Here is a 13,309-nt window from a genome sequence, read left to right as displayed (position 1 = left end):
ACTGAGCTAAGGAATACAAAGATAGCTGATAAAATATTATTTCTGGTGTGTCTGTGAGGGTGTTTCTGGAAAAGATTAGCATTTGAATCAGCAGACTGAGTAAAGAAGATCTGCCCTTACCAGTGTAGGTAGGCATCATCTAATCTGTTGAGGGACTGAAGAGAATAACAAGGCAGAAGGACAATTATCTCTTTCTTCCTGAGGTGGGACATCCATTTTTCTCTTGCCCTCAAATATCAAAGCTCCTGGTTCTCAGGTCTTTGGATTGTAGCCTTACACCAGTTTTCCTCCCATCTTTGTTTCTCAGGCCTTCAGATTCAGATTGGGAGATACACCATCAGCTTTCCTGTTTCTCAGACCTTCAGATATGAACTGAATAACAACACTGGCTTTCTTGGCTCTCCAGCTTGTAGACAGCAGATCATGGAACTTTTCAGCCTCCACAGTCATATGAACCAATTCTCATTTTACATATATATATATAAAAAATAGTACTGTTTCTCTAAAGAACCCTGATTAATACAGCATTCAAATTAGAAATAAAGGCCAGGTGCAGTGGCTCATGCCTATAATCCCAGCACTCTGGGAGGCCAAGGTGGGCGGGTCACCTGAGGTCGGGAGTTTGAGACCAGCCTGGCCAACATGGCAAAACCCCATCTCTACTAAAAATACAAAAATTAGTCAGGCGTGGTGGTGCACCTCTGTAATCCCAGCTACTCAGGAGGCTGAGGCGGAGGTTGCAGTGAGTCAAAATCGCACCACTGCACTCCAGCCTGGGTAACACTGTGTCTCAAAAACAAACAAACAACAACAAAAAACCAAACTGGAAATTAAAAAGTAAAATTATCTTAGTTTTATGATTTTATATGTGGAAAACTCTAAAGATGCCATGAAAATATTATAATTAAGGGGCTTGGCACGGTGGCTCACGCCTGTAATCTCAGCAGTGTGGGAGGGTGAGGCAGGCGGATCACTTGAGGACAGGAATTAAGATCAGCCTGGCCAACATGGTGAAACCCCATCTCTACTAAAAATACAAAAAATTAGCTGGGCATGGTGGCACATACCTGTAGTCCCAGCTACTCAGGAGGCTGAGGCAGGAGAATCACTTGAGCCCAGGAGGCAGAGTTTGCAGTGAGCCAATATCACATTACTGTACTCCAGCCTGGGCGACAGAGTGACACTCTATCTCAAATAAATAAATAAATAAAATAACATAAGATAAAAAGAACATATGCAAGTCAATAAATGTGATACACCACATAAACAGTATTAAAAACAAAAATTACATGATCATCTCAATAGATGCAGAAAAAGCATTTGACAAAAATCCAGCATCCCTTTATGATTAAAACTCTCAGCAAAATCAGCATACAAGGGACATACTTTAACGTAATAAAAGCCATTTATGACAAACCCACTGCTAACATAATACTGAATGGGGAGAATTTGAAAGCATTCCCTCTGAGACTGCACACTCTCACCACTCCTCTTCAACATAGTATTGGAAATCCTAGCTAGGACATTCAGACAATAGAAAGAAATAAAGGGCATCCAAATCGGTAAAGAGGAAGTCAAACTGTCACTGTTTGCTGACGATATGACTGTTTAATTTGAAAACTCTAAAGACTACTCCAGAAAGCTCCTAGAACTAATAAAAGAATTCAGCAAAGTTTCCAGATACAAGATTAATGTACACAAATTAGCAGCTCTTCTATACACCAACAGCGACCAAGCAGAGAAACACATCAAGAACTCAACCCCTTTTATAATAGCTGCAAAAACAAAAAAAAGGAATATACCTAACCAAGGAGTCAAAAAACCTCTATAAGGAAAACTACACAACACTGCTGAAAGAAATCATAGATGACACAAACAAATGGAAACACATCCCATGCTCATGGATTGGTAGAATCAATATTGTGAAAATGACCATACTGCCAAAAGCAATCTACAATGAAATCCCCATCAAAATACCATCATCATTCTTCACAGAATTAGAAAAAAAATTCTAAAATTCATATGGAACCAAAAAAGAATATGCATAGCCAAAGCAAGACTGAGCAAAAAGAACAAATCTGGAGGCATCACACTACCTGATTTCAAACTACATCATAAGGCTGTACTCACCAAAACAGCATGGTACTGTTATAAAATAGGCACATACACCAATGGAACAGAATAGAGAACCCAGAAACTCAAATACAGCCAACTGATCTTTGACAAAGCAAACAAAAACATAAAGTGGGGAAAGGACACCCTTTTCAACAAATGGTGCTGGAATAATTGGCAAGTCACATGTAAGAGAATGAAACTGGATCCTCATCTCTCACCTTATACAAACATAAACTCAAGATGGATCAAAGACTTAAACCTAAGACCTGAAGCTATAAAAATTCTAGAGGATAACATTGGAAAAATTCTTCTAGACTTTGGCTTAGGCACGGATTTCATGACCAAGAACCCAAAAGCAAATGCAATAAAAACAAAGATAAATAGCTGGGACCTAATTAAACTAAAGAGCTTTTGCGGCCAGACACAGTGGCTCATGCCTGTAATCCCAGCACTTTGGGAGGCCAAGGTGGGTGGATCATGAGGTCAGGAGATCGAGACCATCCTGGCTAACACGGTGAAATCCCGTCTCCGTAAAAATACAAAAAACTAGCCAGGCGTGGTGGCGGGTTCCTGTTGTCCCAGCTACTCGGGAGGCTGAGGCAGAAGAATGGCGTGAACCCGGGAGGTGGAGCTTGCAGTGAGCTGAGATGGTGCCACTGCACACCAGCCTGGACAAAGAGTGAAACTCTGTCTCAAAAAAAAAAAAAAAAAAAAAAAAAAAAAGAGCTTTTGCATGGCAAAAGGAATAGTGAGCAGAATAAACAGACAACCCACAGAGTAGGAGAAAATCTTCACAATCCATACATCTGACAAAGGACTAATATCCAAAATCTACAACTAACTCAAACAAATCAGTAAGAAAAAAAATTCTCATCAAAAAGTGGGCTAAGGACATGAATAGACAATTCTCAAGAAGATATACAAATGGCCAACAAACATATGAAAAAATGCTTAACATCGCTAATGATAAGGGAAATGCAAATCAGAAACACAATGTGATACCACCTTACTCCTGCAAGAATGACCATAATCAAAAAATCAAAATACAGTAGATGTTGGCATGGATGCGGTGATCAGGGAACACTTCTACACTGCTGGTGGGAATGTTAACTAGTACAGCCACTATGGAAAACAGTGTGGAGATTCCTTAAAGAACTAAAGGTAGAACTACCATTTGATCCAGCAATCCCACTACTGGGTATCTGCCCAGAGGAAAAGAAGTCATTATATGGAAAATATACTTGCACACACATGTTTATAGCAGCACAAGTCACAACTGCAAAACCGTGGAACCAACCCAAATGCCCAATAATCATTGAGTGGATAAAGAAACTGTGATTTTATACATATATATGGATATATATATACACACACACATATATACACACACTATATATACACACATATATGTATGTATATGTATTTACACAATGGAATACTACTCAGCCATAAAAAGGAATAAATTAACAGCATTTGCAGTGACCTGGATGAGACTGGAGATTATATTCTAAGTGAAGTAACTCAGAAATGGAAAACCAAATATTGTATGTTCTCACTGATATGTGGAAGCTAAGCTATGAGGACACAAAGGCATAAGAATGATACAATGGATTTTGGGGACCTGGGGGGAAGAGTTTGAGGTGGGTGAGGGATAAAAGACTACAAATATGGTGCAGTGTATACTGCTCAGGTGATGGGCGCACCAAAATCTCGCAAATTACCACGAAAGAACGAAAGAACTTACTCATGTAACCAAATACCACCTGTACCCCAATAACTTATGGAAAAATGAAAAAAATAAAATAAAATTTTGGTTTTGTTTTTGGACAGAGAAAAAAAATTTGTATGAGTTTTACTGATAGAGACTTCATATTATCTGCTCATTTTAACTGTCACTACCATGCTGTATATTAGATCCCCTGAACAGTAGAAAGGTGATTGTTAGGGCTGGGAGTGGGGAAAATGGAGAGATATTAATCAAAGCATACAAACTTTCAGTGATAAAATGAATAATGCAACATTTTTGAACCTTGTGGGAAAGAGATGAATTAGAGGGCTGCTCCTTACAAACTGGGGGTTGGTGGAGGGCAGAGGAACTGAGACTCTCTATTCCACAGTGGACATTTTATTTGTTTTGATATTCACAAGATGTCCTTAGGAGTTCACCTGCTTTTTTTTGTTTTGTTTTGTTTTTTAAAGAAAGAACATTTGAAACTGCAGCAATAATGACTTATTGGCCCAAGAGGGCTTTTTAATATCTTATCCTTCACCAGCAACTTCATAATAGGCCCTTTTCCTTTCTAAAATGCTTACTGTTAAGGGACTTATGCGCTAGTGAGTATTTGAACAAGTTAGCCCTTAATTACTCAAGATAGTTCAAAATTTATTGTGAAATGTTTGTCTAAAAAGTAATAGTTGTCAGGCACAATGGCTCATACCTGTAATCCCAGTACTTTGAGAGGCCGAAGTAGGAGGATCGCTTGAGCCCAGGAGTTCAAGACCAGCCTGGGTAACATAGTGAGACCCCGCATCTACAAAATAAAATAAAACAAAAATTAGCCAGGCATGATGGTGCATGCCTGTAGTACTAGCTACTGGGGAGGCTGAGGCAGAAGGATCACAAGGAGTTTGAGGTTACAATGAGTTATGATTGTTTCGCTGCACTCCAGCCTGGATGACAGAGCAAGACCCTGTCTCAAAAAGAATATATATATGTGTATATATAAAATACAGGCCGGGCGCGGTGGCTCAAGCCTGTAATCCCAGCACTTTGGGAGGCCGAGACGGGCGGATCACGAGGTCAGGAGATCGAGACCATCCTGGCTAACACGGTGAAACCCCGTCTCTACTAAAAAATGCAAAAAACTAGCCGGGCGAGGTGGCGGCCGCCTGTAGTCCCAGCTACTCGGGAGGCTGAGGCAGGAGAATGGCGGGAACCCGGGAGGCGGAGCTTGCAGTGAGCTGAGATCCGGCCACAGCACTCCAGCCTGGGCGACAGAGCGAGACTCCATCTCAAAAAAATAAAATAAAATAAAATAAAATAAAATAAAATAAAATAAAATAAAATACATACATTATATATATAAATATATGTATATATTATATATACATATATATCAATAGTGAAGTCTAAGACAGTGAATTCAGTTGAACAAAGTATAACTAAGCAATAAAATTCTGAGCTTAGTTTTCACAGGTACATAAGATAGCATTTCTTTGTTCATGAACTTCACATCATTTCATAAACACATACCATTAAGAAAACATTTCTGGAGATGTAATTCCAGAAGGGAAAGTGAGACGTGCAATGGGAAACAACAGGAGAATGAAAAGTCTTGAGCTGAGTCCTAACTCATGAACCACAAGCCAAGTGACATTGAGTAAATTATTGAACCTCTCTGGCTTTATTGTTCTCTCTAAAAAAAATATGGATCACAATCTGTTATAGACTGAATTGTATCTCCCTAAAATTCATATGTTGAAGCCCTGACCTCCAGTGCGACTCTATTCGAAACAGGGCCTTTAAACACATAACTGAGATAAATCCCATGTGATTGGCATCCTTACAAGAAGAGACACCCACAGACCATGTGAAGACAAAGTAAGAAGGTGGTGACCTGCAAGCCAAGAAGAGACCTCAGAAGAAATCACACTTAATGACACCTTGGTCTCGGTCTTCCCAGCTCCAGATCTGCAACAAAATAAATTTCTGTTGTTTAAGCCACTCAGTCTATGGAATTTTGTTTGGCATCCCTAGCAAACTAATACATAATCGCTGTCCTGAAAATCTGGCAAGGATTCTGCAAAGAGTGGATGATAAAATAAATGTGAAAGTCCTTCGTAAACTATGAAATTTACCAAAAAGAGAAGGTACCATTATATCTCATGGGATCATCATTTGTCTTCATGTATAAGGGACAATCCACTTAAGGAAAACAGAAGACCAAAGAAAAAACAAAAATATTGGTTTATGTTTATTAGCTGATTTGTATTAGGTCAACTTCTCCCAGTTTATGTGGTCTTAGGAGATGAAGTCCACTTTATGGTCAGAACAACGAGAAGACTAATGTTACTGTAAGGACAAAGACCCTGATAAAATTGCCCAGTTATTGATGTCAGCAGTGCCATGGGTTGTAATTTATTCCTCTCTCAGAAGATGACTTGTTTCTACAGATAATAATAATAGCTAACATTTATTGAACACTTACATGTACTGTTTTCCATCTATTAGCTCAATTAATCCTCACAACAACTTTTTGGGTAGTACTGTTATTCAAAATATGAACATCTTGAAGCTGAAAGCTTGTAAGTAGAGAAACTGGGACCCAAACTGTAGTCGGTCCCTTAGTGCCTCAGCCAAATCACTGCTATGAGTTATTAAAAGTTCTTCTATAAGGCCAGGAATTACAGAAAGTTTCATACAAAAATCTGCACAATGTGATTTGGTACTATTATTTATCACCTCCAAGTATTTTCACATCCATACATACTGTGTTTATCATTACATGATGTAAATATGTATTTTCACTGAAAATAGAAACATCCATAATATACCTAAAGATTTTATTCTATTTGACCTAAATCTATGCATGGGTAACTTCCAACAAAAACTAGGTATTTTAAGAGGGCTTGAACAAGCTGATGTGCTGTTCTATCATATTTTCACAACATAAGGGTACATAAAATCCATGTTTTTATGTATTACTCTTACTTCAACACTGATGTAAAGCTCCTAAATTTGACAAGTGAGACTATTTTAAATCAGGAAGAGACCTTTGAATAATTTGAAATGAAAAATCAGGCATATAAAATAGCTACAGAAAACACAAACATTTATAAAACATTGTTGTGATCATAACATCTACCCAGAGAATTTAAAGCATGCTAAATACATAGAATTTCTACTCTTTTGTGTTGTTTGTTTCCATTGTAGTCTGTATTTGAATAGGAGCTTCTATAACAATACAGCTGACTGAGTGTAAATTGACTAGTGTCAATTAAATTGACCAGTGTCATATGAGGCTTCAGATTGTTCCAGCAGTCACATACATCTTTACCCTGTTGGTTCCTTCCTGACATCATTTAAACAGGCACATATCTAGCTAATGTTTGAAAAGCAAACTCTCTTTCTCATCATCATGTCCACCCTCTGGCCATGCCTCTACCCCTTACAGTCAAGTTCCTTGTAAGAATGGTTTATATACTCATTGGTTTCATATTCTCTCTTTCTTGTTCATACTATGTTTTATCCTCTCTGTAGCATCAGATACCAGTGCTCACTCTCTTCTTGAAACACTTTCTCCTGATTCCTGTAACATCCTCTCTTCTTATTTTACTCTTCCCTCTCTCTCTTCTCCTAGATTCCCTTTGGAGACTCCTTTTCCCTAGATTCTTCAACTCTCCTGAACTGATCTATTTCCATGACTCAAATCATCCCCTATTTCTGATGAGTCCCAAAGCTATCTGCAGCAACAAATGTTTCTCTAGCTGCCTTTTCAACACCTCCACCTGGAAGTCCCTCAGACATCGTGAACTTAAAGTTTTCCTCCAGCAAACCTGGTCTTTTTTCTGTATTCCCTGATAAACACATAAATAGAATCCCAATTCAAACTTTTGCTAAAGCTCAGTGCAACCTTCTGTTTTTTCCTAGGTTAAGGCAATGACGTTTAAACTGTTCTTCCTGCCTCCAGTCTTGGCCCATCTCTCCAGTCTTCACCCTGATGCCAAGTGCTCATCCCAAATCACATACCCAATTGTGGTATTGTATTTAAAGTCCATGGTTGGTTCCCCAAAGTCTGCAAAGTCCTACATTCGAGAACGGTATACATGGTGTACATGGCCCCTCAACATGAACAACTGCTTCTCTCCCCAGCGCCACTGCTAAACCACCTCCCTCAACAGCCTCTGTACTTTAGCCAGAGTAATCTCTATTTCATTTGCAGAAATCAGTTTATTCTCTCTTTCTATTGTGCCTTTGCACATACTGTTGATTTTGTTTGCAGTGTCCTTTGCACCAGCCTCTTTACTTGGCTCAATCCCTAAAAAACTCACATCAGCAGTCACAGTATCTTGGAAAACTTCTACAAAGACCTCTTCCCTTCACTCCTTCCCTGACCCCCTAATTTTGTTTAAGTCTTCTTGTGTGTTCCCCTGGTACCCTACACATGGCTCTGTCATAGCACTTATTTTATGGTTATTCATCCATTTCCCTGGAAAGTTTTTCATTTGTTTTGTTTTGTTTTGTTTTGAAGACAAACTATAATGTAGAATACATTACCCTAACTTGGGTGTTTTTCCTCCACACTCACCCACCAACCCTTGGAATGCCAAGGGAGGGCTCCTCACTGCCCTCTACCAGCCACAGAACCTGCCAGCCACAGAGAGGCTTTGACCCTACCGACAGTAGAGGCAGTGAAAAACAACCTTGGGATGTACTAATTATTAGAAAACTGAGGTTTGGGGAGAGAAAAGAGAAAATGGTTGGCAAAATCATAGAGGGGGATAAAAGAGTTAAAAGGCTAGAAAGATAGGCCGGGCGCGGTGGCTCAAGCCTGTAATCCCAGCACTTTGGGAGGCCGAGACGGGCGGATCACAAGGTCAGGAGATCGAGACCATCCTGGCTAACATGGTGAAACCCCGTCTCTACTAAAAAATACAAAAAACTAGCCGGGCGAGGTGGCGGGCGCCTGTAGTCCCAGCTACTCGGGAGGCTGAGGCAGGAGAATGGCGTGAACCCGGGAGGCGGAGCTTGCAGTGAGCTGAGATCCGGCCACTGCACTCCAGCCTCGGCGACAGAGTGAGACTCCGTCTCAAAAAAAAAAAAAAAAAAAAAAAGGCTAGAAAGATAAAGAAAGTAGTAACCTGAAACAAGGAAGGCCTTAACTGCAGTATTTCATTTTCCAATTCTCAACTCTGCCAAAATGTTTTGTGTACATGGCGGGGGGGGGGGGGTGTGTGTGTTTGCTTTTGGGGGAGGAAGGTTAGCAACCTAGGCAGAAACCTGTATGAGAAAGGAAATTGTTCTCCCATTCCTATCCCTTCTCCTTCCGAAGCAGGAGACAACAGAGACACCTGCAGTACTGGCTTCTGACTGGAGGACAATGACCCAGCTGATCCTTCTGACCTCTTACCTTCACAGAGAACAGTAGCCAACACATCCTGTGGCTCAAAAGCTGTAGCAGCAATTTTTTTTATCTAGGATTACAAAATACAATGGTCTGGCACTTACAAAGTTCTCAAGAAATACTTGTTGATGGACAAACAAAGTAAACAGTCAACATGGGCAAAATGTTGATTATTGAAGCTGGGTAATGAGTCTGAAATGTTCTTAAATAGAAGCTTTTTTTAAAAACTGCAGAAAAATCCAAATTCATGTTTTGTGTAAAGTATATTTAGTAAATAGCAAACAGTTACTAAACAAAAGATATATAAAATATCCCACATTTCTGAAGATAATAATATCAGAGTCGTCAAAAGCATGTGTGTTTAAGTTCAGCACAATGACCTGGCACATGGGAAATATATAATAAAAGCAAACCCTATATACTACGTTTTTGGCTGGTCTTGGCTTTGAGCTTTGTACTCAACAGAGTCTAAAGCCATTAGAGAACCCAGAGGATCCCCCTCTAATGTGACCCAGTGCCTTTATATAGCAGTGGTTACTTGACGAGTCAAAAATTTAGTTTTTCACGAAATATACAGTAAAACCTCAATTAATTGGAAGGGTTTTCTATACTTTATCTGAGTATAGAAGTGGTAGCTAGAACCTCTGAGTAGAAGCATATACATGAAATTGTTAATCTATGTTTTTTATGTATCCTTTCTCTCTCTCCTCCCAACCATATTTAATTTCACTGGTGTCCCAGGAACTAATAAAGAATCAAAGAAGCCACTGCCAAGCATGTTATCTTCAAATGAATAAGATAGACTAGATGCACTAGAGAACAGCTAGAGAAGTGGAGGAGGCTGTAATGCATAGTTACAGGAAGGATCAGAAAGCAGAAGGGGACTCAGCTGAGATCTTTTTGACCCTCACTTCCTTGGCCCTTATAGCTGGACAAGGCTACACACAAAAGTACTGGACATTTCCCAAGGAGCCTGAAAAGAGGTTAAGGTCATTGGACATTGTGTGCAGGAGGGAAGGCACAGACTGCCACATCTCCAAGATGGAAACAAACAAAGCCAACTGGGAATTTCCCTGTGAGGGCAGTATTTGACACACCGCCACTGTTTTATATCTGCTTGTTATAATCTTTGTTGTTCAAAGGCACGTCTACAGCCTACCATGCGGAGAATATGATTAAATCTTCCAGTTACTGCCTGGATTCTTGCCCAGCCTCAAGGCCATTATTCTGACCATTAGTTCTTGTTGTACTTAACTGTTAATGGAGAAGAAAGTATGAGGATAGGAATTGAATACATCATTGAGCCTAGAATATACCCCCAGAAGTCAGTCATTTAACAAATTTTTAATAGGAATTCATGATTAAATCCACACTTCTTTAAAAATAAATTCATAGTTAATGAAGGGCTCATTATCTTTATTTTACAAGAGTGGATAATTGAGTATTACATTTCCACATTTTGCTAATTAGGTCTTTTCAATTATTTAAATGATGGTCTATATTCTAACATTTTGAAATGAAAATGGCAGAGGGGGTTAAGGGAGGAAGAAAAGTAAAGAATATCAATTTGACTTGATTTGTATTTAATTAATGTCTCTCCAATTCTGGTGAAATAATTTTTTATGTGAGAGATTTTAATAAAAACTAAAAATATTCTAATGTAAGAGAAAATATTTTATTTCATAAAAAATATTACCTAAAAGCCCTCAAGTGAAAATTTCAAGTATAAAAACGTATAGAAATTAATACATGCACTTTAGATACTTTTACCTGTGTTAAATAAACAATTCTAACACACTGATTATCCTTCTAGGCTGAAAACAGATGACTAAGTCTGACAACAGAGAAAACACAACCAAAGTGTGTTTGAGCAAGATATTTAAAAAGAAATAGTAATTTAATAATAAGGGCTACCATTTATCAAGAAATCTACTGTGATCTGGGAATAGTGACTACCTCTTTATGCACTTTCTATTATTTAATCCTCTTCATAACCCCATGAATAATGTATTTTTTACTTCCTATTGTTGAGAAAAGAAAATGTGATTAACTTGTTGAAAGTCACATGACTAGTTATGAGCTATTCCTGGATATGAATATAAGTTTATTTTATTCTAAAGTCCATGTGTTCATATTGCCCACAGGTTACATGTTCTACAAGGATGGGTAACAGTCTAATTTGTTCTCCATTGGCTTATGCTATGAAATATTAGTTAATTTATTCATGCTTTTCATTGCTATAAAGAATTTTTTTTCTTTTATTTAGACCAAGTCTTGCTCTGTTTCCCAGGTTGGAGTACAGTGGCACAATCTCAGCTCACTGCAACCTCTGCCTCCCAGGTTCAAGCGATTCTCCTGCCTCAGCCTCCTGAGTAGCTGGGATTACAGGCACATGCCACCATGCCCAGCTAATTTTTGTATTTTCAGTAGAGACGGGGTTTCACCATCTCGGCCAGGTTGGTCTCAAACTCCTGACCTCAGGTGATCCACCCGCCTCGGCCTCCCAAAGTGCTGGGATTATAGGTGTGTGCCACCGTGCCCAGTCTGCCATAAAGATTTTATGATGCTTTAGCCATTTTTTTTAAATTGTGCACATACATTCCTAATTTTAGGAATTAATATAGCCATTTTTTAAAAATTGTGCACATACATTCCTAATTTTAGGAATTAATAATAGGAACTAAAAGGCAAAAGGAGAAATCACATTTATAAACTCACACGTTAGAGCAAAAAGTATTTTTAAATAAAATTATTTGTTAAAGGTTATAAATTGCCAATTTATATTCACTAGGTAAGCTTTTATTTTCAAGAGGAAGAAAGGCCTCTTCCCCATTTGAGTCCCAGTTTTTTAAACTGACCTGATTATGTGGCTAAGGTATTATTGTGAGGTATTAATGTTTTCTTTTGTTTTTCCTTCCCCTTCCTCCCCACCCCTTTTCCCCCTTTCCAGAGTTTTGTTCTGTGGCATTGCCTTAGGTAAGTACATGGCAGGGCAAACAGCAGAGGTGACAGCAAATCTTCCAGATTTTCACTTTGTCAAAGTAGGAGAGACTGAACTGGGGCCATGAGAACAGAGACATCCAATTACTGTGTAATTCATAAGAGTTTAGAACTGACTCCTTGTGCACCCTTTTTCAGGCCCTTTTACTAATGGACTTTTCTCACTTGTGATGATCTGGGAGAGCAAGAGTGAGGAGAGTCTAAGAAGAGTTCAGGCTAATTATTTTCCCACTAACCTGGCATAGGAGAGGTTCATAGAGATTAAATTATTTACAGTAAATAAAAAGAGTAGGCCGGGCGCGGTGGCTCAAGCCTGTAATCCCAGCACTTTGGGAGGCCGAGACGGGCGGATCACGAGGTCAGGAGTTCGAGACCATCCTGGCTAACACGGTGAAACCCCGTCTCTACTAAAAAATACAAAAAACTAGCCGGGCGAGGTGGCGGGCGCCTGTAGTCCCGGCTACTCGGGAGGCTGAGGCAGGAGAATGGCGTAAAAACCCGGGAGGCAGAGCTTGCAGTGAGCTGAGATCCGGCCACTGCACTCCAGCCTGGGCGACACAGCGAGACTCCGTCTCAAAAAAATAAATAAATAAATAAATAAATAATAAAATAAAAAATAAAAAGAGTAATATTGCTTTACATTCTGTTCTGTAGACTGGGATTCACACTCACCACAATTATTCCTGATAACAGTCTGCCACACACCTTTCATTTTAAGCAATTGAAAAATTGTACCAACTTTTCTCTTTAAATTTGCTTTAAAAGCAAATTCAGAAAATTGCTAGAGGGTCAAGAAATTCCACAGTCCCACTCCATTATTTGATAAATTGTACAAAAAGCAAACTAAGGCAAGAATCAACTGACTTTCAAAGTTCACGAAGAGGGCACTCTGGAAGTTGATAAACCACCGCACTATATAAATTCCACTACCTCTTTATCTGTAATGAAAAAAATCAAAGGTTGACTTTTTTTTTTTTAACTACTCACTGTATTTTTAGAAAGATGGGGCAGAACCACTGTAGAACTCCTAAACCCCACAGAACAAACAGTACATTCTGGAATGATACGCT

General features: G+C 39.0%; 1 long non-coding RNA gene across 1 annotated transcript; it reads right to left on the bottom strand.

Annotated features, from left to right (window-relative positions):
- Nucleotides 1-4,433: 4,433 nt before the first annotated feature.
- Nucleotides 4,434-13,307, bottom strand: LOC126955948 (uncharacterized). Its single transcript, XR_007726202.1, has 3 exons — nt 13,227-13,307; nt 5,733-5,806; nt 4,434-4,646 (listed from the first exon to the last, which is right to left on the bottom strand). It is a non-coding gene; the product is annotated as an uncharacterized LOC126955948 (long non-coding RNA).
- Between the last annotated feature and the right edge of the window lie 2 nt (nt 13,308-13,309).

Source organism: Macaca thibetana, chromosome 6, assembly GCF_024542745.1.
Source record: "Macaca thibetana thibetana isolate TM-01 chromosome 6, ASM2454274v1, whole genome shotgun sequence".
NCBI classification, from domain to species: domain Eukaryota; kingdom Metazoa; phylum Chordata; class Mammalia; order Primates; family Cercopithecidae; genus Macaca; species Macaca thibetana.
The sequence above is the reverse complement of the archived record's forward strand: the minus strand, read 5'-3'. Positions and strand labels throughout refer to the sequence as shown.